General features: G+C 45.3%; 1 protein-coding gene and 1 long non-coding RNA gene across 2 annotated transcripts in view; both read right to left on the bottom strand.

Moving 5' to 3' along the window:
* The window catches only part of MESR6 (misexpression suppressor of ras 6), a 517,920-nt gene that overhangs the window by 338,692 nt on the left and 152,007 nt on the right, over positions 1–27,221 (bottom strand). The window lies entirely within an intron of this gene.
* Positions 4,937–27,221, bottom strand: part of LOC113463903 (uncharacterized) — a 57,475-nt gene continuing 35,190 nt past the window's right edge. Inside the window, exon 3 of the long non-coding RNA XR_003388753.1 lies at positions 4,937–5,578. This is a non-coding gene — a long non-coding RNA (uncharacterized LOC113463903). The remainder of the gene's footprint in view (positions 5,579–27,221) is intronic.

Below are 27,221 nucleotides of genomic sequence, written 5' to 3'. Positions count from 1 at the left end.
ACAAAGCCGCGGTTTCGAGCTGCGACAATGCCCGTAGGCATCGCACAGCTGGCCGAGAGCGGCGCATCGATTCCAGAGAACGAGGAGGAAAAAAAAAAAGAAAAGAAAAGAAAATGAAAAGCATCGGTTTGCAAAGAGACGCGACTATGACGCGGCTCGCTGCTGCTTGTCCATAGAAACGTCGCCGGATAGAAAACGGTGGCCGTTTATGTAGCCGCCTCCGGAGGACCGGATTAATAGCCCTTGTACCGTCTCCCAAGGGAACGGGGATTCAGTTCCTTGCACCTTGTTCGACCGTCCCGCTGACAATTTGCACGACCAAATAGGGCTGCTCATTTAAACGGTCGATTTAACATTCACAAAATAAAATTTGCATTTCTCATAGTGTATTTTTTATATTTCTCCCCGTGTCTCTTATACGTGACAATAGACAACGAATAGATGATAATGGGTGACTTTGTAAAAATTCCAATTGTACAAAATTAAAAGGAATTCCTACGCGGAACGTGTAATTAAATAAACGTGCAATTTTTGTAATTGGATATTAGAACACTATACTTGTGGTTGGTTAATCTTCCTTTTCCTAGCAATACCCTTGTAAGATATCATGAAACCGCGGATCCCTTTCAAAGACGGTGTAACATTCGTTATTCCCGGTACACGGCTGCACGGCGGCTTAACCTTACGCGGCCGGTTCCCAACTTGGCAGCGACAATTCGCAGCGCCAAATAGGGCCCGGTTATTTAATGCTCGTTGGACTTGTTTATCCCGCGGCACAATTGAATTGCGACCATTACATCGGACACGGCGACGCGAGCTTTCCGCGTACGCACGCGCGTGAAAATTCAATATTTTACTTAAACAGATTATCTGTACGGCTGCACGCACCGGGCCCCACTTTATTTTCTTCCTTCTTCGTTCCTCTACCGTTTAACCGGACCATGAAGATGTACGGCTCTATTTTCCATCCGAGAAGCCGCAATTTGCCCTGTCAGACGAAGTTATTGCACCGCCCATGCCGGAAGAGAACAGAAATGGCAAACGGTTTTGGATTAGCACAAACGCGCAACGATCTACCAAATCTTCCGTGTCATTAATCTCTTCACGTAGGGTGGAATAATTTACTTTTAAACGAGGTTCCCTTGATTGCCACGTATTTACAGAAAAGCTTATGCAAGAATAAAAATAATGCATAAGAACATGTAATATGTCAAAATTAATATACGTATATGTGTGTTTAGAAAGTAGAATTTCTGTCTGATTTTTGATGTGGCAAGAAATCTATGTGTGAGTTTCGACGAAGAGTTCATTCATTTCTGACGGAGATGGGACAGATATTAGAGGGAAACAGGAACCGGTCTTACGGGATATCAATTACACCCCGGCGTCGCCCTTGGCGCGAAAATATCATTAGAATCAATAACACCGGCCACCCTCACCCCTCACGGGTCATCCCTCTTACCGTATTCACGATTTTCCCCGGCCACCCTTACGTATTTCCCTTCGAGGAGTTTCCACGATGCTGCCATAGCGTCGCCTCGGTTCAATGCTGCATTGTGTCCGTGAAACTTTTACCCTGTTCGCAACGACACGCGAGGAGATCTAAGGCATCGAAATAATCGGAGAAGTTTCAAACTGCCAAACTTTGTTTCTGCGTCTTTTATCAGATTTAATATTTTAATTGACAATCATGCGCATTTTTCAGCAAAACGGAAGATTTTGTATCATAGGATTTAGGCATCGCAATTGATAGTCAATCGTCGGGGAACATGGGAATTAAAATGCATTTTTCTCATATTTATTTTAACAGTAATTCCTCCTTTCCGTGCCTGGGCAATATTTTTTTAGCGAACCTTGTCAAGTTGTTGGTACACACGAAATTCAGTGGCGACGTTGGGAAGGGTGAAACGAGAAATTGGAGACAGGCCGGGGGGGAAATGTATGTTGCATAATACGCGTGGCCCGAAGGACGTCGTTGCGACGCTGTCTTCAGCGAGGAGGATTTGCCTCCGAGGTGGTTGCGGCCGGTTTACAGGGGGAAGAAACCATCCGGCCTTAGCCACCGCGCTAAGCCACCATGATTCCACGAGATAAACCTCCATATTATGTCGCCCGGGATAATACGAAAAATCCACTAACGCGCCGGTAGATGCCTGTGTGTACAAAAGTATCTGTGTACACAGCCTCGAAACAAAACCGTCCACGTAACTTGAGAACCAAACACGGTACACGCTTTCCTAGTTAATGAAACAATTATTTTATGCGTTATTTTTTTATGTAAAAAATAATAAATCTCAGTACAACTTGTAATTAAATAATAAATATTGTTCTATGAAAATAAAAATTGATGCAGAGAACACAGCGAAGTAGAATTCTATTTCTCATTGAAGACTATAAAAACCAGAGGGTCACCATTCGTTAAGAATAAAGGAAAGACCGGCTGTAAACGAAACAACGAGCGGGCTCGTATTTAAAGGACTTTAAGCAAGCGACAACGGTTTCGATGGTTTTTCGTCGACGCAATACGGCGGCGCGTTTTAATTAAGCCGTAAATCGATGGGCCCCGGGTCCTCGCTTTTATTGCGGCCCTAAACTATATCAGCCGCGGCAAAAAGATAAAAGACTCTGACCGGGACCGGTGAATACCCTCCACCGGTGATTTGCTCTTCGCTTTGTGCTCGGGAGTTCGGACAGTCCTTATCAGAAATTTAAACGGCAAATAAACCGGTCAATTGACCACTTGAGTTTAAAGAAACAAGTTTGTGGATGTAATTAAAGGCTGCATAATCTTCTGTTCCAAATATAAAATATTTTGAGTGCATAAGAATTCAGATATTTGCTTCAAATAATGATATGTACAGTTTTCTGATATAATTTGATAAATATTATCAAAAACTAAGCAGAATTTAAATACTATTCCTTTTAAAAATTGTGGACGAAAGAATCTTCAAATACAAGCAATTCGTGAGCAAATAGTTAATAAATTGTCCTACAAATAATATCAATTCTCATAAAACGACGTAACGCGAAGCCAGTCTTGTTCATTTAAATATATGAGAATCTTATTTAATGGTTTGAAGCAAGATTTTTTCCCCAATCGAAACGTCCCATTTTTATCTTGACAACCACCCTCTGCGACGTCGCTGCTTGTTAATGACCGAAGAAGCTCGTAAACACGGTCGTGATCACGGTGGTCCTTGGGGATCACTCGTCCCTTCTCCTCGTGGCACGACGCGATGCTTAAACTTTAACGTTCTCCGTGTTTCATTGGCCCTTATTCTCACGTGAGCCCGTCGTTAAGACGAAAGGGTCGAAAGCTCGGCTTATCGACGAGATCCACGCGCGAATAATTGCTGCCCGAGATGGTCAAGTTCGCCTCTCTCGTGAAGTTACGCGTGAGCAACAATTTGGTTTAGAGCCTGTTCCTTACGCTTTTATAGCAGTTTGTAACTTGAGGAAATTCTGCACGGTAAGAGGGTAAAAGTATGCACGAGTTACAAGATAATAATTATGAGATAACAGCCAGAATTGTTTACTTGTAAAAAATAGATACTTCTGAATAAAAAAAAATTGAAGGCGTGTACCTCACACGTTCTTTTCATAAAAGAAACATTTTTGTCTCTTGAAAAGCGGACAGAGAGAAGTGAAAATAAAGAAAGAGCAGAAAAAAGGTAGAAGGGATGGTGGTAACAGAAAAAGCGGCGTCGGAGATGCAGGTCGCATCCGGCGCAGCTCGTCGCCTTCCACTCCCATTTGAATAAAAGCAACGATAAGCACATCCTTAGAGTCACTCGCAGTTCTGAATTGTTTCCGCTTCTTAAATCCCCGACAAATTTATTATAATAACTACCCTTAGCCCCGACGGATCCCGTTTTTCCGTTTCTCTCCACCGCCCGACCCTTACCCTCCTTCTCTCCTCTCCGTTCCGTCCCCGAACAAGAAATACGTCTCGGTCTTCGTTCGACCAGCGACGCGTAATCCTCTCCCGGCCGTTTTTCCTCGCGCGTCGCGGCTCCTTCTCGTTGGGTTTTCTTCGTGGTCGCGAGGCGAAAAGAAGGATCGTTTCCGCGAATAATGCGTTCACCCCCTACCCCCTGTCCGTGACTACGGATGATACCAGATACAGGGATAGGTCGAGTGAAAACAAAAACGAATTCTCTCAGTGCTTTTTCTTACTTCGTCAATTATTACGTTGATACGTCGGTAATTAATGAGTTTATGATGGTTGCAGATTATACAGATTTCTTATTTGAAGTCAGACCTTTTCACGAAAAGAGGAACAAGAATTCCTCTTGAATTTTTTATAGGACTATGATTTACTCGTTACAAACAAACGATGATTATTAAAATTTCATAAGGTGATCCACGTCTTGGAAATGAATAAAAATCAAGGGCACGAGAAATGTAGGAAACTAATGCGTGAAATCAATTCGACGTAACGGGGGTGGACGAAGGCGCGAAGGAAACAAAGGAGGGAGCGGGGATTAGGCGAGGAGAGGAAGCGCAAGAAGGTGGCGCCTGGCAGGGAAGACGAAGAGGGTTCGAGGACCTCCGACGTGGTATTTACGACGTCATTTCCTCGCTGACTGTCAATAATTTCCCTGGGGGATGTGGAAGACACCGTGCGCGGCTTCTTCTTTTCTTGCCTGCGCCACCACACCCCGCGCCACCTCTTTCTACCGACGCCCGTTTCGTGGCCTCTTTCCTTTCTTTTTGCACGGCGAGAAGGCAAATTGAAAAGCCACGCCGCCCATCCTCGGGATACTGTTTCGCGGCGACCGGAAAGTAATATCGCGCAGATGGAATGAGATTGCGTCTCCGGATCCGCCAGGATCACTGCCATATAGCTACGTTGTTTTTTTTATAATTTCCTCCTCCCGTTTAGCAGACGAATACAGAGGATTTGTGTATATTCAACAGCGATTATTAAAATAACCATTTTATACGCAACGATGTTGTATCGTACGTGAAGATTTGTATTTCATACAGGATAACATTATTTCGAACAAAATCTTGTAATTTTTTTTAAGCGCTCTTGTGTAAGTAAAGAATTTAATAAAAGAGTTTCACTATTAATTCAGAATACTGAGAGAAGAGTTCATTCTTCCTCCAGTTAGAATTCAAGAATCGAGATCCTAATGAAGCATCTCCTTTAACTAATTCGCAATCAGCGGCCTTGCGACGGGACAGAGAAAGAGCGAGACGGGGTAGACAGCCAAGTTTCGCACTTTCTCCGTCACCGGAAGGTTGCGGCCTTCACGACTCAGAACTCTTTAATTTCTCCAGCACCCTCTCGAGGATAGTTCCCCTTTAACTCATTAGACTCAATCAATTATACGGGCGTACGGTTACAGTCTCTTTTCCCTTTCTCTTGGCTAGTATTCCTCTAACTTCGTCTCTGTCCACCCCGTTTCGAGTCCTCCGTCGTCTCGTCCGTCAACCCCGTCTTTAATTCCTTCGATCTGGAACCCGACTGGTATTCCGAGATACCAGGGTTTACCGAGATAAACCTCTTAGCTCGCGAGTCAAGGTCATCAGAACCAAAAGCATCAGAACTTCCGTGAACTCTCAGTCTTACCTGCAACAGAGAATCAAAAATTCTATCTTAAGACATTAATTCATTCACATTATTCATATTAATGAGATATAAGGAGCAGGAGTTTTATCAGTTTCATTTTTTTTACACAGAACAAAACTTCTATTAAATATCTTTATTTATTCTTTTTATTATTCAGATTACGATATCCACAAGCTTTTTCAGTTATGCAAACCGAGAAAAAGAAATACGAGGGTATATTGGGGGTTGAATAACGACGACCCGGTACCTTCGTTATCCTAATCTACTCGCAGGTAAACACGCGTACGCACACATAGAAGAGCGAACATTATAGCGGGGTGAGCCATTCGTTTTCTCCACGTCCAACGTCCGTAATGTCGACCGATAAGGCCCCGATAATCCAGGCTCGCGTAGTGTGTTAGCCGGCAGTTAAAACGGTTATCGTCCTGCATCTCGTGTTATTCGTCAGCCCGTGACGAGTGGGTGGAATTTTAGGTCCGCGCGTCCTTCTCCTCCTCGCGCCGCCGGCATAAGCTCGATAACGCGGCGCGTAATAGCCGGACGTATCTCGTCCCATTCGTCGCATCGTTCGATCACCATTTACACGATCGACTTTAATGAATCGCGCACCCGACTTTCCGTCTAATAATCTACGTGCACGGATAAATTAATTTGCCCGGCACGCTGATTACGCGCCGCGATAGAACTGGGATACGCGATACGGCTCTGTTGTGGTCGCGCTCGCGATGAAAAATGCGTACAGACATGCGAAAGGGTTGAACTGTACCACCGGTAATACCGACCTGTTGTATAAATTGTTTTCTTCAATCAATAGAATTAAATGTTTCAACGTGTGAATAAAATATCGACTCTGCCCTTTTTTTTAAATTGCAAAGATGATTGCATACTTTCACTGACGTAATTTTTCTATTGGGAGCAATTGAGGAAATTAATTCGAGAACAGTCGAAGAATGTAAACGCGGGAGAGAATTTTCTGTTGGATTAATGCATCTCGGGCCGGAGTTAAACTCGACGAATTCGCGGTTTGGCTCGCGTGCTCAGGGTAAGGCTGTTAAATAATTTCAGAGCGCGGTAATTAATGGCGAACGGTTCGTTATCGGGCGTGCCACAGCCACCTTCGAGACGATGTCATATTTATTTCGTTAATCTCTCAAAACCCCCGGTGCTTCGTTTCCCGTCCCGGGGCACCGGCTATCGTTCGCCATAATGGCGCGCGATAAAGAAGAGGAACGCTTATCGGAATTAACAAGCCGACAACAACGTACCGTAATTTTTTTTTTACCACTGAAATATACGATTTCGTGCAGCCGCGAGATTAAGATATCCTCGATGCTGAAATTGAATAGTTCTCAAGTTTTAATGTTGCCGGTTTTCCTCGCTCGATAGGCAACGTAATGAATTAATGCACTTGATTAGATTAGCGTAATATCAATAAAGAAAATCCATTTCCTGTTAGATTTTAATTTCTTTCAAATCTTGGCTGGATAATTAATCCACAAATGTGGAATATAAACCTTTAATACTGTATCATATTTAATAGAATATTTTAATTCTAAAATTAAAGAGATGGTATGTATATTATATAAAATTTCAATCGGTTTTAAAGAGGAGTGTATGAAGTTGTAATATAGAAATCTTAATTTTGACGGAAGAAACGAGGAGAGGGGTCTGTCAGGATCGGAGGAACGCGGCCGCCGTGATATTATGCAGGATGGGGCGGCAGGAAACGGTGTAACGTTGGTCGCGGTGCCTGTACACGAGGGTGGAATATGCTTAACGTTAATTTGTACGATAAAGGAATTATTGATTTTTACTTAGGCTGCTCGGTGAGAGAGGTCGGAGGGGCGATGAAACGTCGCTTTAAAGTGGAGGTAGTAATGAGACGCCCTCGACGCGAACGACGTTCCTTCATTCATTCGAGCTGTCTCGTAATTCTTTAAAAATTCTCCTGACTAAACAATCCGTCGCTCTCTCGCTTTATTCTAAATATCTGTAATAAACGAAACTGTTGATATTCCACGCGCGTTACACTGTAACGGAAGCGGGGAATTAATTTTAATGTTCATCCTTTTTATTTTTGTGAGACGCTTTCCCTTCGGTGAAACTCTTACATTTTAAACAAGAGGCTACTTAAAGGTTTCCTCAAAATGGAAATACGTTTCGCCGAAGTTTTGCGCCTAGCTCTTTCAAAGTTTAAATTGATTCAAGTTTGATAGGTTTCGCCCGCGTTTCTTTTAATAAAGAATTCCATGCAAAATGTACCAATAAATACTTGCAACTCAAAAATAGCTTTCCTCAATTTCCTCATTCGTCATTCCGTTTCCAAAATGTGTTTAGAAATATTTCTATAAAGATTCGCAATTTACTAATTGGTAACTTTTTTCTTTAAAAAGAGGTCGATAAACATTTTATTTAAAGTTGAAAGCAGTCACACATCGAGAGTGTACGCGTTCGGTGCGGCTGGGAAATTCGGAGTAATAGGAAAACTCCTGAGCGGAAAAGAAGTTCAATCTAGCTAGAACCGAGGGAAGAGAAGCCTGGAAAAGCTCTTTTGACTCCTTTGATTCCGACTCTGGGCTCCACCCCCAACCCTTAACGGGGGTTCCTCGCCACCGCCTTCTAAATCTTTTTCCAACCCTCCGACGTCTACGTCGAGTCGTGAGAGAGGATTCCAAAAGTTGGCTCGCCAATCTACCCCGCGGCCGCGTCTGGGTCAGTCTCGAAAAATCTCACCCCTATCGCACAGAAGGAACCTGGCAAGGTTTTAACCACCGCGCAGGGTGAAAGGGAGGCGTCCGTCTTCTGCTTGCGGTTTTTCACGGGCCCGAGACCTTTTGCCGGGGTTTCAGCCGCGGATGTAATGGATAACCGGAATTTCGTTTGAGCAGGCTGAAAGGGATTAACTTTGAAGAAGTATCGGTAGCGAGCTAGCAAACTCTGTTTCAAGACGGCTGACGCTTGCCTTAAATTTTGCTTTTAATCATAACAACACAAATTAGTCTGTTTATTAAATCAAGAAAGTAGAAATTCATGTTGACAACTGAATTACGATAAAAATTTGATAACTATCAACGAGGTGTGATCGCATTTTATAGTATTTGTTAAATTATATTTAGTCCCAAGGATGATGCTATATATTGAAGTACGGTAATGATAAATAACACCTGACTACGTAAACAATCTGCACTTCCACAAGAATACAGGTACACCTGCACGGATCATTGTACGCGATCTGCGAACAACAAAGCGGGACCGCTTCCTTTCAAGAGTCTCTCGATTCCCGTCAAAGGAAAACACGCAACAACCCCACGTCCCGAGTCTACCGTCTTCAATCATTTCACAAAAGCGCATCCCCGTCCTCTCTCACTTCCAGCCGTGTTTGTCTCGTTATCCACCACCTTTTCATCTAACGTTGCCCTACTGATCTCTATACGTACTTCATCAATTCAATCGTATCGTTATTGATCAAATATTCCATACGAAAATATGTGACATCACGTTGTATAGTCTCTATTAACGTAATATGATTTGGGATAGAACGTGAAATCAATACTAATATAATGTGGATATAAGAGTGTAATATACACATGATTAGTATGAGTTTTTAGTCCCAATGACTTTACAACAGAAAAATACTGTATCTTTGCTTTGAGAGCGAAAAAATGGAAGTGAATGGAAAATTAGCGAGACGTCCCCATTATCAGTAGGTCAACGAAGTACTAACCAACTTTTCCAGAGTTATCTTTAAAAGGTCACGTCGTCGAGGGAGTGACGGGGCTGGCCACGGCGAGAAAGCAAGAGAGAGAGAAGGAGAAAGAATGGGGTTTGGAGGGTGAGAAACGTCGTCAGTTTGAGCAAAGAAATAATGAAACTTCGTGCCAGGAAAGTGCTCGCTTTATTGACAAGAGGGCCCAGGAGAACGGGTCCGGGAGGCTAGGCGCGACGAGGGAAAAAATATTGCTTCCATATCCGCGCTTGGCTGTCTATCGATTCTCGACGAGTATAAAATACTGCGATTCCGTCCGACGCCGTCGCCTACTCGACGGAATAAATTTGCGATCGCCCGGGTAAAAACGAGGCGAGCGAACGCTCGCGGGAGGGAAACAGCGGCGGAAGAGGAATAGAGGAAATGGAAAAGGCGAGGCGGAAAGGCGAAAGGCGGAAGCGATGGAATTTTTCAAATTCATTCTACTCTTTCCTTTCCTCGCTTGTTTCTTCACCAATATTATCTGACGTTTAATTAGATACCATAAATGGCTGTGGAATTTAACCTTTGCTCGCCTAGATGAATTTCTTCCCTTGCGATCACAGTTCGTTTGACCGATGCTTTCAAGAACTACGTCTACCAAAAACTGTTCGCACGCTACTAAATTATAGCAAATGCTCCAATTTCTATTCACTGGCTTATTTTCTATGATTTTACATTAACTTAAACTTTTTAATCAAGTATCTTACTATGACATTCGATGATTTCATGAGTCGGGGAATGAAATAAATGAACAGATGATGTTTCTTTAATTCCCACATAAAATCGTCTCTGTAGAAGAAGGGTGAGTATCAAAATTCAAACGGAGAAGGGGAAAACCCTTTTCCTTGGGTGAATCGAGCACGGAAAAGGATCCTTTTCTTTGACGACTGGGGGATCATTACAGGGCGGCTGATTGCCGGGAATCTTGTTAGAGGTTTCGTTTGAATAATCGGCCGATTTTCATGACTCGATCATCGCGTAATGACGCGTGGAAATCCAGCTCCCTCCGACTTACACAATAATTCCCAGTGTCTATCTCCTTGGAAGCATGACGTTACAAACAATTCTACGTTAAATATCCATTTGCTTATTAATCAATAAAATATATCGCTTTCTCACTTTTCTATCAACAAATCTTAATTTTGAAGCAAAGAAACAACTATTAAAATTCAACTGAAGATAACCATTTTGGAAAAGTAGAAATTATAAAAGCAAGATCAATATTCTTTTGGAATTTCCGATCATAATGATAATAAAACTCAGCAAAATTCAAAGATAGTCTGGAACGCATTTGAAAATAGTTGCAAATGTAATTTTGTCGCCTCCTACTTTCTCATGCCGATAGCACAAGAAAGAGACCGAATAAGAGGAACGAATAAAACGCGTATCGAGGCAGACACAGACTAGGCAGATCAATCTTCGCTTCTTTTCCCGGCGTACACGTATCTATACATATGTGTGTGTGTGTGTGTGTGTGTGTGTGTGTGTGTGTGCGAGCTCCACCCCCACCGGCCGTTTCTTCTTCCGGTCGCGTCCCGAACCAGAGAGACGAGAACACACGCACGCGTTCCGTAGGAAAATATATTCCCTCCTACGGGACGGATACACGCTGGTGCGAGCGGATCCGCGTTCTCCGGATTTATCGAGCGTGGCCCACCGTGCCATTATTTCAGGGATTACCCCCGGCGAATTTTTCACAGGCTCGTAGATCGTTCTTCGACGCGAAGGAAAAAATGCAAAGGAATGGCGGCTGAGGAGGGTCGAGAGGTTCCTCGGGGAGAGAAATTTCGAGTATACGGGATCCTAATCGGCTTTACTTTACGGAGTCAATCTCTTTTCGGTCTCCTTTTTCCGTCCGAAGTCTAGTCTGGAGGTTTTCCGCTCCGCTGGAATCGTCTGCCGCGAACATACGCGACTCCCGGCTCCTTTAACGAGCCGCGTGGCACCGTGTCGATAAGATTGTTTGCTCGGCGGACGTTCGTTCCGTGTCGCGCAAAGGACTTCCTAATTATCAGACCTTATCAAGGGCCTACGTGCCCCGATATGCAAGGTAAACGTAATAGTTTTCGCGCTGGGTCTGGGTTGGAACGTTTACTTGGATGGTTTAACAGGCGTTCATAAACGTAAAGGTTTAAACATTTGGTTTGGAGATCGTTTTACGTCTTCGCGTTTCAGGGAAAGATATTCAACACACTTCTTTTAGTTTTTATGAAAATGAAGAACTCGATTCGAGTTCCACCGGAAAAATCGAATCTCAGGCGCGGTGCACGAAACCCGAAAGAGACAGGCGTGGTCACGAGATTCTCTCGAATATTTCAGGGAAACGGCGAAGAAAAGAGCAGAGCAAGAGAAACGGAAAAAAAGCGGGCGCCGCGTAGGAAACCTGGAGAAACACGGGGCGAAGGAAGAAAGAAAACATGCGAACGCCGAGGTAGAGAACGACAGATGAGGAAGAGGGTAGCAGCGAGGGGTGGTTCGGTGTTCCCGGGGGCGAAAGTGGCGCGGCGTCCTAATGCGATTCCGATATCGGCCCGGACATCTCGTGAGCCGACTACAGCTCCTGTTTCCCCGCCCCCGTCGCGTCGCCCTCGCCCTCGCCGGATAACGTCGGAGAGAGACGGCCCGAGGAGCGGGTGGGTGGGCCGTGAAAGCGAACAGGGCTCCCCCGTAAGGGCGGGGTGGCCCGGGTGGCTAGAATGGGCCGATATGTATGCCGTGGGCGCACCGCGCTGCCACTCTCTGCCGCCATCTTGGAATCGATGTCGATCAAGCGGAAGGAAGCAACTTCTGCGCAGCTCGGGGGTGAAACTCGCCCACCTACCACCCTCTCTCCTCTACGTGTGTGCGCGCCCCGACGCATATATTCCACCCCCGAAGCCGTTGCCTCCTACGTCGTCTCGTCTCGTCTCGTCTCGTCTCGTTTCGTTTCGTTTCGTTTCGTCTCGCCGTCGACCACCCCCCGTACAACGGCACGTAAGCAGCGACCGCGTGCGTGGCCTCACGCACGCAACTTGCTTCTGCGTGGATTTCTTCTCCGTCGACGAAAAAATGGCGTCTCCGACTTTCGGATGTTCTTACTTCCAAGAGGGTTACTTGTTCGAGGGTGTGAGCAGGTTGAATGCGATCGCATTTCCGAGTTTCAAAAGTTTAAAGATATTCGGGACGGAAGAGGAATTGCGAGGGGCTCGCAACAAAGAGATTCTTTCCCTCCCGTGACACGACAAGAATATGTTCTTATGCTCAAATTCGTAATCTCAATCTTCACGCTTTTTATAAATAAAAAAGCAACCATAGAATTTTTACTGAGACAAGAAACGTCGTGTGGATTATTTTTGTAAAACGAGTAAAAGACAGGAGTGGTATTAGAGTCAGAATTAATAGGTAGGGTGAAGTAGAAGAGTTGTTGATTTATGGAATTGTAAGTCGAAAATGAATAATGTCGTAGTAGCCCGTGTTAAGGTTGCTTCTGGAAACTAGAAATCTGAGGATATTCTAGATTTTGCAACCGGTATCTTCTCCATGACTCGTGGAAGAATAATGTGATTTATACATTATGGTAGGTGTACACGCGATTCCTTGCTACTCTGGCCAGAAAAAGACGAAAGAGGATTTCGTGCTCCTTGTATTTTATTATGTGAGTCAAGCTTCTGTTTTCAATAAATTACTCCAATAATTTATTCATCATACTTAATATAGGGAATGCATAAAGACTCGTTCATTGACTACTTACAGAATGATTAAAATGCATCGGAATAATTAAAACAAGAAAATAGGAAAGCTACATTGAGTCGTAGAAAAAATGATGAAAAATTCTGTACATGATAATTAGATTAGAAACAGTGCACACGTGATTAATCTCCGTGCAAGTACCATCGAGGGAATGAGCCGGTTCGAAGCGGAAGCGGAGTCGGGTAAGGAAGGAGCGGCGGTAATAAAGCGGGCGAGAAAATAATCGAAACGGGAAGCGAGCTCGGGGCTTAAGGGTAAATTCGGTCAGTGTGCCCCGTGGGCTGAGGAGGAATACGAAGTTGAATGGCTCGTGACCTTGGCCCCGAGGCTGCTAGCCTGGGGTTGGCAAGGTAATTAAATGCCACGGACGAAAGGGAGGGAGAGAGGGAGGTTCGGTCGCTATAACCGGCAGGATAGAACGAAGGGTATCCAGGGGGATGAGGCTAATTGCCGATGCAAGGAAAACCATCCCCTCCTGCCATCTCGGTGCCACGCCGCGGCAGGATCTTTCAAGGTGCTCATCCTTCGGATTATACCCACCGTCTTATTAACGACCCTCTCCCGCTTTCGGGTTCAAGCTCTCTTGGATCAACCGTTAATTCTTCACAGACAGTTCTTATGTACTGAGTCAATAAAAATAGTTATTTGAAGTATCTAATAGATTATTTGTCGAACTCGTCCGGATTCTTCTATTAAATGATCATCGGATAAATTTGTATAGAAATTAACGACGTCTGATCATTGCATAACGGGCATAACGGGTTGTAACGATAAGTGTTTCGAGAATGCAAACGCGAGAGCTTTGGAAGCAGAACAATCGGCCGCAGGAAGTTCCCTTAACTCTTTCGGAAACAAGTTCCATAGGAGCAAAGTCCGAGTAAACGATAGTTGCTCTACCGACGCGATGGCCGGGATAAGGTTACGCGTGACGGGGAACCACTGTCCCGGAAGTAGCCCAGTTACAAATTAGCATCCAAGGATTGCCCTTGGCGTTGCTCTCTACCGTCTCTCTCGAGCCATTCAACGATCTCTCTCTCTTCCTCGATCTCGTTGCTTCTCTCTCTCGCTCCACGTTCCTCGTTGGGCTCGTTCCCTTTCCTTCTGGGTTATTAAAGAAAGCCGCCTTCGGGGTCAGGTCGGGTTAGGTCAGGGCGGCAGGGAATAATGAGCGGGGAAAAGTTAAACGAGAGTATTTTTTACCGAGAGGAAAATTACGCTCGTCTCTCCGGCCCTCCGCGCCACGGCGTTCGTAGTAAAAGCGGAGAAGGCCACGTGGCCAGGACGGCCGCGAAGAGAACCGGAAGAGCGACGGAGAGCAGCGAACGGAGACGCGCCGGCCTTAAAAGAGGGACGGGGACAGACGCGGCGAGGAGAAGAAGAAGGAGGGAATTGAACGAGAAATCCAGGGGTTGGAGGTCTCCGGGTGCCGCGAAGGGGGGTTGTCTTCCATTCATTACCGCCGGTTACCCCTTAATGGAATCTTCGTGTCCTCATCTTTTCGCTGTCCTCCCTTCGCCGCCGCCGCGCCGTGGTAATTTCTGTTTCGCCGAACAAGAAGTCATTTGTACCCCCCGCGAGACCATTCAACTTACAACCCAAGGCTTGTAGTCGCCGCTCTCCTTAATTTGCCCTATTTCCCTCTCACCACCGTTCATTTCTCTCCTTAACGCGATAATTTAAGTGACCCTGGACGACCCGACGCGACGGTGAGCAGGAAATTCTTCCATCAAATACAAAAAAGATTTCTTAATCTCGGTTAAGAACTCTCCATTGATACAGGAAAACGATCATAAAACAGGGTTGTTAAATTGATACTTGAAATCATGATATTAAACATGCAACTATGAAATCAAGATAAGATCCAGTATATGAACGGCAATTAATAAAAACTCTGCAAGGATAAAACATCTAATGACACTGCAACGAATCACCGTAATTTCCTCGCGCATTCAGTTTCGAAACGAAAGGAGGAACGAAACGGGAGGAGAGTTACGCCAACGGCACGGTGCTCGGTAGGACAAAAACGGCGGTGAGAGAGAGAGAGTGAGAGAGACGGCAAAACACGAGAAGGGCAACGGGGAGGCAGTCAGGACGGCGTTATACCTACTCTTTGAGGCACAGAATATCAAATTATTCTGCATAAAGGATGACACAGGTCGATGGTAATAAACTGACTCGGGGAAATAATGGCATAACGAGCATAAAGTGGGGTCCGTCCGCTCGCGCAGCCGGCGAGCAAAGAGGCGGAAAAGGGGTTGAAGGACCAGGTAGGCCCATTATCCCCGATGTGTGTTCGTGTACACAACAGGGTGTCTATAAATGTTTCGGAGACTCTCTCTCTCTCTCTCTCTCTCTCTCTCTCTCTCTCTCTCTCTCTCTCTCTCTCTCGCGGACCGGTAATTTATTCGGGAAGTCACCCGCCACCTGAGTAACGTGAGAACCCGAGACCGAGATGCATCTGCATGCAGATGTCGATCCCATTTCGAACGATCTCACCCTATTTTCTTTTTTTGTAGTCCTCCTGTTCCTAGAAATTATACTCGGATCTTAATGAGTATATATAAGCAATTGCAGCAAGCAGGACATTTCGTTGAAGTATCAGTCTTATCACGTTTGAGAACATTTAGACAGTCCTGGTTGTAAAGTGGAACCGTGGAGGATTAGAGCATCGCGTGACTAACGCGTTCTTCTCCCATGGAATGCGTTGCGCACAGGGTGAAGAGATTAGGTTTCTTCGGATGGATAGGCCCGTCTGGTGTCCGCGAGATAGGGACATGGGAAAGCACTCCTCCTTTTCGCATGTAGATTTTACGGAACGCCCGAGGGATCCCCGAGAAGAGAGACCGAAAGGGTTGGAGCTTCGATACGGATAAGGGTTAAGATATACGCGTGGGAAGACGGTTGTCTGGAGTTTTTCGAGTCACGCCACGTGTTCCGTTCCTTCCACCGACGGATCAATCCGAAATGCCTCTCTTTTTTATCTATCTCTTTTATTGTCATTTCCGCTTACTTCTCAGATTGAAATTTAATAAAAACGAGAAGTTCCCAAATAATTTGGTGATTTAATTAAATATTATCGATCTATATTATAATTAAGTGTAACTGTTATGCAATATTTTATTGAAATTAAACACGTTACTATGCTTGGTTTAATTATTTTTCTTTGAAAAGATTGATGTAAGGCTAATTTTTGTCACGAATCTTTCAATGTTTCTTTCTTAAACGACTCGCAACACGACAGAATTAATAATTCGATATGCCGAAACGACAGAGGACGGATACGGTGTTTGTCCGGTCGTACAACAGTTCCGTGCCGTGTTTGACGGTACTGTTTGCTGAGGGTACGTTTACACGCGACGCTAACGTCGTTAGAAAATGTGACAAGGTATACATACACACGAGCCCCGGTGCGAGTGCCCTTCCCCACGACAAATTTACACGGGTACTTAAAAGTTTCGGGCCAAACACGAAATGAAATCCAACAGAGCAACGACTATGATACGTCTTCCGTTCTACAAATATTTTTCGACCCTTCAAAATGTTATTTACAGCAGATCATGACCTATCGCTTAAATCAAAATGTACTTTGATTCCATCAAAAATATGATATAAAATCCAGCACTACGAAAATATCATAAAATAATACATGAATAATAGTCATCTTTAAAATTGCATTTTCTATGTATAATTTTTCAACGACACTGATTTGATCATTGGTCCTTGACCATGAGACTAGGCAACGAAACACGCTTCGAGTGGGACGCGATCCCGTTGGGCGCAAGCAGGATACGCGGGAATTAAACTTGATGACTCAATATAGTTCAAATGGGAATTAACCTACTCGGGTTCTCGGCCGATGGAAATTAGGCTTGACCCTCTACGGTCAGAGGTCGGGACATTCACAGCTGAAGCTGTAGTAAATACTTTTACCGTTCAGGCCAGGAAATGCTCAGCTTGGTCAATTCGTTTCATTCGCATACTGACACTCCTCTCGTTCATTCATATTATCTCGCATCAAAGTAAAATAAAATTCATACTCGATTAAAATCTCATAATTATGCTCGAGGTACTTCACATCTCTTTCTACGATTGTGAAATCATTGACAGAGTCAAACGAGTGTTCCTCAAAAAAAAAAAATCGTAAGACACGTTTCCGACGTTCGGTCAGAAATTGCATTCGGTTCAGGTTTTCATATCGAGGTTTGAGGATCGAGACGAGGATTCCTGCGGGACTTTTCTCGACAGCGCGGTGCCGTTCCACGATTAGGACGCGGCGATAAGGCTAACGAGCCACCGAGCTGACGATAAACCGTTCAACGGTGCTCATTAACGTGCGCTGTCTCGCGTCGTAAACTTTTCAGGTGTCTCCGTACATCCTCGCGATATCTGTGATGCCGAGAGGTCGACCCGCGAACGGGTAGATCGTGATAACCGGTTGAAATACCGCCGTTTTCGGCGTGCCGCGATAACTCCTATTGGCCGATCAAACGGCGAACCCTTCCTTCCTCCGTTTCTCACCGGACTCCCCTTTCTTCCGACGAGATCTCGATTCGACTCGACTGACGTAACTTCCACCGTGATCCATGCCAGTGATCCTCTCATTCCTAAACCCTTCTCTCTACGTTATCTCTTTAGAAACGTACAAGGATGCGCAGGTAATATATTTTTCCTATTCGTTTTCATTATTTTTTTTTTGATAAATTCATATCGTGTGAAACTTTAAGACAACGGATCGATTTTTTCGTCGATCCCAATTTTACTTGGAAGACAGTTCGGATTCTCAGGTGAACTCTCGCTCGGGGAAACTTCGACTCATTAATTTTCCACGGCATTCGTCCTTCTCCCGTTCGCGCCATTCCACTTTAATCTCCGCAAACAACGATTCCCACCCCTCACCGACGCGCTTTCTATCCGCTTCTCTGTTTACGCGGCCGTCCTCCCATTCACTCGTTCCCAAGGGTTCCGCGGGAGGCCTCAATAAAGGCTTTGTAGACGGAAGATTGCAACAACTTCAATATCCAAGGGTCAAGTGACCGGAGGAACAGCGATCGCTGAAGACTGACCTTCGTGGACGAACCAACAGAGTTCGATAATCTCTCGCTATTACGTTACATCACGGATTTATCGAACTTGAATGAAGACGAGGTCAGGAGCAAGCTCCTTAAGGGATAATGGCTTATCTCGAGCACGCCTCGAGAAACGGGGGAAAGTTTATCAGACAGAACATCGCATCTTTTCATTTGCGGTCTCCTTCTTTACAGACGTGTGCACACAATTTCATACTATAAAATTCATCTGAAGAATATTATGTCGTATCAGTCTGCTAATTATTGATTGCGATTTAAATCAATAGATAGAAGATTCAATCATTTGATTCAAAGTCAGCTTCGTTATAGACACGCACAGAACTGTTTCGTATACATCGAATTACATCTACTATTGCAAAAATCATCAGGAGAGAAACCTGTCGTCTTCATTTGTCTCGTGACCACTCAAGCCTAACTTCAATCGTTTTTTTATACAGCAGATATGTATTTGATTGACAAGCGATTTGTAATAACCCTGCGTTATATAATGACCGATGATTTCTTCAACGTTTCCTTTTTGCTATAAAACCAGTTTTCAGCTTGCAAGCCACGTCGAGTATCACGCACGTGCGAATTACGTTGACGTTATTAGATACCACTTTTTCCTTTTATTTATTAATACCGTGAGCAAAGAGAAGACTTAGATATATTTTTGATGTCACAAACACGATGAAAACCATGGAGATGCGAAGTGGACGAAATGAAAATTGCTTGCCTGTATTACAATATGAAAATCTCTATTCTCTTTGATGTTAATCAAATAAAAATTAGACTTATTATCCAAGAAACATTTTTTAATTTAAAAAGGAAATTATTAATCATGCATTCCGTAAAAAAATTTATGAGACTGACACATGTTCAGGTATTGTTTTTGGACTCATTCCTATATGAAAACATTGGGCTATCGTTTTTCATGAATCAAATAAAAATTATTTATCACACGTGTTTGAAGATAATCTCAACAATAAATCATGTGAATAATAACCTTCCAACGGGCAGAGGAACGAAGGATCGTACACCTGTTCGAGGAGTTCGCAGGATAGATATTAAAGAGAAACTTCGAGGCGCCGGTTTTCGAGTTCGGCGATCAATTCCAGGTAGACGAAGCGCGCGGGAGGAAATTATGGCCAGAGGGTGATAAAGGATCGTCAAGTTAATTCCGAAGCGGAGTCGTTGCGGGTACGATTCACCGAAAGGGTAAACCCGCGAGGAGGGAATCTCTCGACGTTTCGGAACTCGTTCCGTGAAGTTCTGAAGACTCGAGTCACGTGTGCTTCGTGCAATTACCGCGTCGGACATAAACCGTGGACCTATCAACCTTGTCCGACCAGTCTCTAATTATACATCAACTATGTTGAAAAGCAAACGTGGCCCGTCACAATAAAACGGACCGGAGCGAGCAGGTTCTCCGAGGCGCGAGCGAGACAGGATTTTCTGCAAGAATGAAACTGAGAGACATGATAGCGCAGGAAGAGGAAAAAACTAAAGAACTATCAACCTTGTCCAATCAATCTCTAATTACACTGCACGTCGACTTGTATGTGGCAAGCGAGCCCAGCGATGCTAATAACGAAACCGACGAGGCAGAAAGCAGGTTTTCTTCGTGATTCCTGTACAAATTTAACCGAGGAACAAGAGTAGAAACATAAAGAAGAACGGAAAAGATGGGGCAAGATATGTAGCAGGAAGAAGCGAGAATGGAGTGAGCGAGACGAGAACAAGACAGGGGAAGAGAGAAGACAGCGTCGAGTCCCGGGGTCGGATCTGTGTGCGGGCCAAGCGTGAAAGAAGAAAGAAGCCGGTGCAGAGAAGAGGGAATGATGAAAAGAGCGATGGGAGATTGGGAGGTATATAGCAGCAGAGGAGAAGCTGCTGGCTGGATGGCTGGATGGCTGGATGGCTGGCTGGCTGGCTGGGTCTTTTCTGGGTAGTGGTGGTGCCGGTGGTTATAACAGCGACACTGGGTGGTAGTAGTGGCTCACGCAGAGGGAAAAAGAAGAGGGAAAAGAGGTGGAGGTTGTGGAAGGCAGCGGGCGAAGGAGGAGGAAAGGGGTCGGAGGAGAGACTGTACTAAGAAAAGCCGACACACGGGGTGGCTGGGAGCAGTGCAGATCAATGCCAGCCAGCCAGAGCCAGCCAACCGACCGACCCAACCCTTCCGAGTCTACTGCTCTTCAGTTCCCTAACCCTTTACCCCCTTTTTTCCACCACGACTCCGGCGGACTCACCCGGAGATAAAACACGAACGGCTCCGCGAACCACCCCCGCTCATCCTTTCCTCCCTCGTCCTTCTACTCCGCTATCTTTCTTCCTCTGCTCGTCTCTTTTCCTACGCCGACTCGCGTTTTCCCTCTGCTCGTCCCGTTTCCTCGCGCTCTCTTTTTCTCGTCTTCTTTCCTCCACGCTCGCTCGTTCGGTTTCCTCGTACACCACGTAACACACGTACGGACGAGTAACTCGGTACCAACACCGATGAAAAATAATAGCTGCGGCTGTTGTAGCCAAGGCGTAGGGAGAAACAGAGAGGGAGGATGCATCGGCGTAAACGCACTCGAGACGGAATTGCTGCACGGGCACAGCCTCTGCCTTCCCTTTGACGCTTCGAATGCCGTGCATTTCAACGAGTTGCCTGCTTCCTCCCGATTTGTTCCGTCGAAACGATTTTTTTCGGGGCAACAACGCCACCCACTGCCCCCTCCCAGGACTCTATACCCGATCCTTTGACTTCGAATGATCCTCCTCGAGCCTCCAAGAGATATGATGCGAAAATCATTTCTTAAAATTATGTTTGCGCAATAGACTGATCGTGAAGTATAACTAATTTAGTATGATACCGGAGTGTATAAAATTTCTTTAAGACCTGAGATAATAAATATGATATCAAGATCTTTTACACCGACGTTCCGCCTTGTTCCTCTAAAAAATTCAACCCCGACCATCGTAAACCACCACTGACCCGCGTTCAACGATAATTTAATAGTCGAAACTTCCGTCGTTTGCCCTTTTAAGAGAAGCTTCGAAATCTTTTCTGTTCATCTAACATCTTAAGAAGGAAAATTCTTAACAACACTGAATCTCTGCTGTATCATCGTTTACGTAAATAGAACCACAAAATATTTTACATAACCAGCTCTCTCTTTTTTCACTCGTATTTTTAAGGAAATAAAATTCGAGCCAAGTGCGTGATTTATATAAAATGAAGTTTGTTTAAATAAAACGTGTAAGCCTGGCCGAGGTGAGGAGCAAGGAGGGAACGGAACGCAGGGATGAAACGCCTCTCGCAATCTGCCAGGAGTTACTTTCATGTTTCTACAGAGTGGCGGTGGCGCGGTCGCATATAAAACAAATTAATCTCGTTAGGGGGAGCGTCTACCTTCGACCTTCCGCCTTTCAGATCCTTCCGCCCCGCTCGAACCCCCGTCCGCCGAGCCTCTCGGCGACTATTTGACGGCAGATCCACCGACTTTGCTTCTCTTTTATCTTAATTCGTCGTCTAAATGAGAACCGAGTCGCGGTTATCGCGGTTCCAGAGAGGAAAAAAAAAGCGGGGGCTGACTTCTTCTTGAATCGGGACGACTCTTGGAAAATCCTGTTCACCGACCGACTCGCCGGTCGCGTTTCACTTTTCACAGCCACCCCTATTCCTCCGTCGTTCCCTTTTTTTTTTCTTTTCGTTCAACTGGAAGATATTCTCGCTTAAGTGAACGTGCCTGGTCTTTGAAGCGAGTGTCGCGAGCTTTAAATGTTTCAGATAAAACGCAATGGTAGTAACCGCGTGGAAGTGTCTCTGTGTGTCGAGTTTTTACATTACTTAATTACTTTTTCGCATCCCGAACCGAGAGAGTGACTTTAGATAATCAAATCTGACACGAATATCGTGTTTCATGTTAATTTTTTAAACGCACACTTGTACGATACTCCTTAGATTCAGTAGAACAGGTCTAAAATTTGTCTGACCAGATACTGCAGTAAATCTGATGAATCTATGGCATAAAAGACTCTTGATAGTTCTCCTATCGTCAATAAATGTATAAGAACATGTTTACTGTCAAGTTTCCGAAGTTTGATTCTGCTAACGAGCTTCAAGCTTGACGATTGAAATGTTCGAACGAAATTGTCAATTCGAGCCGTTCAGCCGATTAAAATCCGAAGTCTGGCGAGGACGGGCAAGGCAAGGGTGGCACCGGGAATGAAAAACTTGGGAAAGCTCGGGGGAACGTTGGGTGGGGGTGATGTCCGCGCCGCGAAGAAAACTCGCGAGCGTACGCGTGTGTGCGAGGGGTATCTCGCGAAAGGGTGTCTCGCGATGGGCGCATGCGCCTATGTGGGCGTCAATACGGTTCGCACACGCTCACCCTTTCCTCCGTGTCCTTTGTCACACGCACACAACCGGGCGTCCACGTGCACGGGCGCGCGCACACACAGGTGCGCGCACGTGTTCACCGACGAAAAGAAAATACCGTGCCGGACGGCAGGCCTTCCTTTTTCCCTTTTTACGGGCGCGGGCGTAGCGAGCAAGGCGAGCGGTTTTACTGCTCGAATAAATAGCGGTTCGATGCTCGCGCGAGGTAACAGCACGGAAATTTCGCGAGCCCGGGACCGCGTCGCACCGTTGCCTCGGCCGGATAATTAATTAAACGCTTACCAGACCGACTTCACTCGTCTCCCGGTGATTTTCTAATTAAATTGTTTGCGCCAAATATTTTCAGAAGATCGGCAAACCGATCGCTTCAATATAATACATCGTTCCTCTCTTTAAACGCTGTATTCAAGAAGAATCGGTTCGCTGATTCACAGTCGTTTTCAAAATACAGATGATCAACGATTTCAATATAAAAAATGATTCTTCTTCATGCCAGTATCGTTACAATATCAATATTCGCAAAAAGTGAGGAAGGTCGATTCCCTTTCATTAATTCATGACCAAAGTTGTTCGATCCGCACGACCTTGGCAATGAGAACCGGCGGCGCCGAACAATTCACCGCAAAACTCGAACTCTTCGTACCCACGGAATGGCTCGAATTACCCGGGCAAGTTGGACCGCCGGTAAATGACCGCGGCTGGATGAACACGGACGCTCGCCGGCCGGGGGTGTGTTGGTGACAATCCGCGTGGCTCCCATGTAAAGTTAACGAGGCAAACTTTCGCATGAATACGAAAGTGGGCCGACCTCGGTTGCTGGAGGATGTGCGTTTATATTTAAGGCGCGGCCCCGTACTGGCTAGATTGCATGGTTATGGCGTTAATGCGCTCGCGTGATGCCCCCGTTGCGTTTGATTAAGAAACACAACCATGGAAATTATACTTTGTCATAAATCAAATCTCTCTCTGCTCGTATACCGTTCAATTCGCAAACTTCCTTAGCAATTTTATAAATCGTAATTCGCACTCTCGTTTTATGCACAGGGATAGAAACAAAATATGAATTTTGTATATTCAGTGAAGTGAATCTCTGTTTTTACTCATTTTGTTTACAAAATTCATATTTTGTTTATCCCATGAAGTAAATCTGTTTTTCGTATTTCAGGCACATATTAATAAAATCAATAAATCGCTTTTATTGTTTCGTTCTACATTGAAAATATTTCCTTTCCTCATAGTCGCGTTATGGAATACGTTTAATTTTTTAAAACGGTTCGACCCCCTCTGGATTTCGACCCTAAACGGTTAAGAGCAAACGAGGAGGGAAAGCGCACTGGTGCTCGATGAATCGGAACCGTTAGATTCGCGTGACATATGCTCGGCGAGCGTGAAAACACGTCCGTGTGCGGGCGCGTGCAGCAGCGCAATAGTGGAGGCCTGGACGCGTTTCTAACGAGCCGGCATGACACTGAGAAGTGAACGCGGGTAATTGCTCCAGAAAACAATTAGCACGGCCTAACGATTAATTCCCGTCTCGAGCTTCAGTTTCTGCGAATGTGAAGGAGGGTGAAAGATATGGGTGGAAGTTTGAAACTGCTCGAGGGTGAAACGTCTCTAGAAACTTTGCTTCCATGTGTAAAAGCACTTTCAATGACTATTCGATATTTATTTCATTGTATTCAGTATTCAAACGTATGTTCGTCATTAAAAAATAGTCGAATGTCTGACATTTTTAAATACTGTCGAAACGATGGAGTTAAGAGAACGTTGGTGAAACGGTGGAAACGTGGCCACGCGAGTAACGTCTTACGCACATCCTTAATTAACGCGACTGACGGAAATTAGAATTGAAAGAGCGACTCGTTAAATGTTAATTACTTTAAGAACGCGGCGCGGTTTCCATTGTTAGCCTGGTACACAAATCAAGAGGAGGGATCAACGGTTTTCATATGAGTTATGCTAGCGAGGTGAACGGTGCCGCGCGCCTTAATGGATTAAGAGCGAACGGGGCTTGATTAATGTAAATCCGTGTCGAGCAATTTCATCATAATAGAAACAAAAGGAACAGAGGAAACTCTCGCTGTCTTCTTCTTCTTCTTCTTCTTCTTCTTCTTCTTGTCTCTCTCCGCGTTTCGTTTACCTTTGTACTTACTCAGCACGCGCGGAATAAATCCCAGCGAGCGTGGAACAATGGCCAGTAGGTGTATTTTTGTTCGGTGCATTACCATAAGTCGATCGTGTCCCTCTTTCTCAATGGGAAGCTGACGACGTCGAAAATGGAAGGAAGAGGAGGAGATGTTAAGAAATCGCCTACCCATTATTTCTAAACGAAACGTGGGTGAAGAAAATTTACACTTTGTATTGACAACTATTTTTTGTTATATCAGAACGTAATATAATTTCGGGTAAAGATGCAGCGTTTTATTAATAGAAAGTGAAATGATATTTTATTATCCGAGAATAAGATTTAAGACTTATTTAGTAAAGTGTCCAGAAAAAGTAAGTCGAAACTTAAAGTTTCAGAACTGAAATCTCCGTAAGCTCGCGAAGGACACTGGGAGGAGAAAGTGTAAGGCAGGAGAGACGAGCTAGGATGAGGGAAAGGGGTGAAAGAGGAAGACGGACGGCGGCTGTGCAGCCGGGAACTTTTTAAGCAAATTAATCAATATCAACGAGAACGGAAGTTTACGCGCGGCGAGGGGAGAAAAAAATTCCGCCGTGGAACACCCGGGCGTACCTCGCTAATTTCTTTAAAGTAGTTTAGCAATTTATTATTTTCCAATTTTCTGCGAGCCGTCTCCCTTCATTCTATTTCGGTTCTCCTCTTCTATTCCATTTTCTTATCATTCAACGACCATAGAAAATCTGCCGCGAATTTTCGGATAAACGAAATCCACCAATTTATCTCCAGAATTACGCCGGCTTCTTCGTCATAGATGTCATAAAATGAAACGAGAAAAAGATATTGTATCTTCCGAATGAAACTGAAATAATTATACTCGGTTCGAACTGAACGATTCAATTATCCGTGCTGCGTAAAGATTGTGACCAAAGGATTTTAGATTTTCCTTCTGTGTTCAAATGAACTCGTGTGCGGAACCGTTTCGAGTAGGAAACTTGGATTCGTAACAGTTTGCGACTCGCTCGACCCTATCGCGGTCAAAGGGAACCCGATCAAACGCGCCGCGACGTCGCAAAACCGTTGGTGGGAAAAAAAAAATTTTTTCGACTCGTCCCACTTGGGCTCGGGACCCGCTTTCTCGGAACTTCCATTCCCGGCGAGTTTTTCCCGACTAACGACCGGCGATGTTTGAGCGCGGTAAAAGCCGGGGATCGCGCAGACGAGGCAAGTTTCGGCTAACAAGGGGCTCCCTGAAAGAGTAGGCAGGCACACCACGGCTAGGTATGTAAATCTCGTTTCACCGAGGTCGCGCCGGCCTCAACCTCTTCCACTCTCTTGGTCTCTCTCCTCTCCTCTATTTTCCAGTCGCTCTCTTTCGAGCGCCTCCAGCCGAGCCCAGTCCACCCCTGAGTCAGGTTCTTTCGCGGCAGCCAGGGGTTGGATTTTAACCCTTTTTCCAGCTATCGATTTTCAGCTCGAGACGAGAGGAGGGCCACCGGTGCCTTCGGCCACTCCGCGCGCTCTTCCACGCTCGACGACCACTCGACCGCTTCAACGGCCCCGAGACTCTACCCAGCCACTTGTACTACCCTCTCGCTTCCTTTTTTCTTTTCGCCTATCCCCGCGCCTCGCGGCTTCTTCTTGCCCCGTGCTAGCTCGAGTGGCTCGCCCCCGCAGGTGAGAGACTTTCTGCGAAAACGACCGTCTTCGATTGGGCCACTCCGCGAAAACGCTTGCCCAAGCGGATACGAGAGAAGCCTACATTTCGTTGCCTCACCGAGATACGACAGGTTGTGAGAACGTTAGCACCTACTTCTTAACACTGACTCTGACCAAAGGTTTTATGATTCGATACAATGTGCGAAAAATTTCGTTCGAAAATACGAAGATTCGTGGTGTTACGACAGATATTGCACGTATCCATTTTCAAATATCAGTAAAAAATTGAGTACGAAACTTAGAAATTCTGAAGAGCACGTCATTTAAAACCCACCCTATTTCGACTCCGCATCTGAACCGATCCATCGCTACCGAAACCCATTCTCTGTTGAAGGATTCCTAAAAAAAAAAAGACGCAGAGGTTCGCAGAATTCGCAGATCGGGACGATCAATCAGTCTCGACGAGAGATGCGAATTTCTTTTCTTCGCCGATAGTGTCGGCCTACGGACCGAGCCGAGGGGTCGAGAGGGGTTTATCTTTCGGCGATAGAACGCGTCGCGTCGCCTCTCTCGGTTGGCTGTTGGCCCTGAGACGAGACGCCTGTTCAACCGGGAACAGCGGGACGCGGGGGTGTTTGATTGATTGCCCAGGGTGGAGTCTAACACACGCCGCGAGGGTGGCTGACTTGCGCAGATTACACACGTACGACTTCCTCCCCCTTGTCCCTGAGGGGAGGCGGCACGTACGAAGATTTCCGCGAAGAAACGGAGGTCGCAGTTGGCCGGCTTCGCGAAATGGTTTCCCGACGACCGAAGAAACGAGAAAAATGTCCTCGCGAATCCATGTACTAAATGGAATTGCGTATGCACGCAAAAATAGGATTGGCACGTGATACTACATTCTCCTATAAATGCATGTGCATAATATTATATAA

Source organism: Ceratina calcarata, unplaced genomic scaffold (genome assembly GCF_001652005.2).
Source record: "Ceratina calcarata isolate Rehan_Ccalc_2016 unplaced genomic scaffold, ASM165200v1 scaffold185.2, whole genome shotgun sequence".
Classification (NCBI taxonomy): Eukaryota; Metazoa; Arthropoda; class Insecta; order Hymenoptera; family Apidae; genus Ceratina; species Ceratina calcarata.
The sequence above is the reverse complement of the archived record's forward strand: the minus strand, read 5'-3'. Positions and strand labels throughout refer to the sequence as shown.